General features: G+C 41.9%; 1 pseudogene; it reads right to left on the reverse strand.

The window, feature by feature from the left end:
* Positions 1–334: 334 nt before the first annotated feature.
* Positions 335–2,394, reverse strand: LOC138386732 (uncharacterized; annotated as a pseudogene).
* Between the last annotated feature and the right edge of the window lie 367 nt (positions 2,395–2,761).

A 2,761-nucleotide genomic window follows, 5' to 3' on the forward strand; every position in this document is an offset into this window, starting at 1 on the left:
TGTCCTTTTTAAAAATCCATCCCCCTTTAGCATCTACCAGTGTTAGACAACAAACCCAATATTCAAAGGTCACCGAGTTGATGACTTGGCTGATTCATGTACTGGGCACCAAACTGTTGATGTTATTCACCGTGCTGCTGTGCACCTGTGTGTTGGTAATAGTGATTATGAAGGTGGAGACAGTAACCACATCAAATTAGAGTATACTACAACTCATTACATATTAATTCGATTTAATTGTTTTAAATATCTCAATTTCCAGGTCAACAAAATGCTGAAAACTCAAGAGTGTTAAGGACCACATATTAATGATAGGAAAATTTACCTACCAGCTTTAAGTTTCTGCTTTGCGAACATGGGCTGTAGTCATGGTAATTTCTCCAGCAATACCGTAACTTCCAAAGGGAGTACGTTTGTCACCAGATTCTGAACTTTTTTTGGCTACATCTTCTACTGGGAAAGCAACAGAAAGAAAAACAGGGCTTTGTGGTCTGTGGACATCTTTTCCACTTGTAGGAGAACTAGTATTCTGGGGATTTAGGGTGTGTTTCTGGAATTTCTGATCTGCAGCAACCAGCATTGGGCAGTTGTATTGCAGCATATCTCTTCAAGGCATCTGACTGTGAAACAACAGCATGTCCAGGAAGAGCTTTCCATTCCTGTGCTCCCTGAACATCTGAGCCTACTAAGATAAAAGGGGGGGTCACTGGTCTTCTTGCTGTCGTACATCATCTCACAAGTTACTTTTGGTGGATGCTGCAAAAACTGTGGATCCCTAGGATTAGATAAATAGAAGGTTATTTGGGGGAAAGGCCCAGGTACAGGTGGTGGTGATGGGCAACTCTGTTGATTCATATCAGTTAGACAATAAAGGGTCCACATGTTAGAATATGGTGGTGGTTGTCCTGCTTTGCTTGCTGCTAGTGCTGGCTTCATCAAACCTTGTCAGGTGCTGCCTTCCCCTTCTGGTTCAATTTCTGGTGCACTGAGACCTTCTGGAACAGGAGGAATGGAGCCACCAGATGATTTTATAGGTACATCTGCAGCTTCCCCAAGGAACACAGGTTTGGGGATCTCCCAGGGTACAGAGTTTTCCCCTGACTCCTCCTGCCCAGTTTTGTCAGTGATCATTGAAATTATCTCCACTTCAAGGTCCAGAGATTTTTCAGAGCCTATTGTGATGGAGCCCTCTGCATCCAGGGGCTGTGCAGATACCTCAGGCAGAACTTTCATGTAAGTGTCAGAGAGCAGAACTGTAGCTTCTGCCTCCACATGTACTGAGAAATCATATTCTACATTCTCCAAATGTATAAGTTTTACAGACTCTACAGATTTTTTAGACATGCCTGAGACCGTCTTGTGTACTACAGGTTTGGAGCTAACTGGTGGTGACTGCTCATTTTCTTTAAGGCAAGCAACTTGATCAGTAAAGGGGATAAATATTTGTTCTGGCAATTGTTCAACATAAACAACCCCTTCAGTCACAGGCTCATCTTTATAGATAGATGATATACAAATGGTTGATGTAACCTCAATATCAGCCTGCAAAGAGACCTCAGGAGCTCGATCATAAGCAGGAGGTTCTTGTTCATCCTGCAAGAGGAATGAGGAAGCCGTTGGTAGTTCAGCCTTATTGCCTTTAGATTTAGGACACAAATCTACATGGTCAGATTTCTGGCTCACAACCTGCACTGCTACCACTTCTCTAGAATACACAAGAGAAGTGGCCACCGTGACATCTTCATCAGGCTCTGAGCTCAGTGTCTCCTTGATAACAGGCATGCTGGTTGCCATGTCCACCATTAAAACGTCAGATTGATGAGAATGAATAGATGAAAGTTTACCTAACATCTGAGCAGCAAACTGAGCTGGGTCAGCTGGGACATAGGCAAACTCTGGAGAGACACCTGCTGGAGGTGGTGATGAGGGTGGGCTAGCAGTCTTAGGGGTGGTTGGTTTAGAAGACAGACCATGAGCTGCTTCAGCTGTGCTCTCATGCTCTAAGAACTCAGCATGAACTGATGGAAACTGGGTGGGTTTGTTGCTAAATAGTGTTCCAACTATATTGTCCTCCTCTGTGTCTGTGGATTTTTCCATCCATGTAGGTGCTGGAGAAACTGCAGATGTTCCTTCTGGTTCTTTTACACATTCTGGTTTCTTCTCTTGTATCATTCCTTCTGAACACTTCTCTACTTTAATCTGATGAAACTGTTTAACCAGATCTTTTATATCCAGAGAAGTATTCCCTTCTCTGAACACAATAAGTTCTTTAAAATAAGCTGCTGCAAACTGGGTGATATTTGGTGGACTGGTTTTGAAAATGGCTCTGCTAACTCCCTCGAGCAGAGTCTTGAGGCCATAAGGTACGACAAGTCTGGGCTTTGAAGAAATCATTTTGGCAGGATGGAGAGAATTTATTAAGATAAAATCAGAACTAAATGAAAAGGACAACAAAAAAACCATAAGGGAGATTAATAAAACAAAAAGTTCTTTGAAAAGATAAACGAAATAGACACACCTCTGGCTAGACTAACCAAGAGCAGAAAAGAAAAAACTCTAATAACCTCCATCAGGAACATGAAAGGAGAAATCACGACTGATGCCACAGAGATACATGATATCATCTATGAATTCTATAAAAATCTTTATGTACACAAATTGAAAAATGTGGAGGAAATGGACAAATTTTTAGAAACACACAGCCTTCCCAGTCTCAACCAGGAAGAAATAGAATTCCAGAATAGACCAATATCTAGATCTG

This window comes from Eulemur rufifrons, chromosome 7, assembly GCF_041146395.1.
Source record: "Eulemur rufifrons isolate Redbay chromosome 7, OSU_ERuf_1, whole genome shotgun sequence".
NCBI classification, from domain to species: Eukaryota; Metazoa; Chordata; class Mammalia; order Primates; family Lemuridae; genus Eulemur; species Eulemur rufifrons.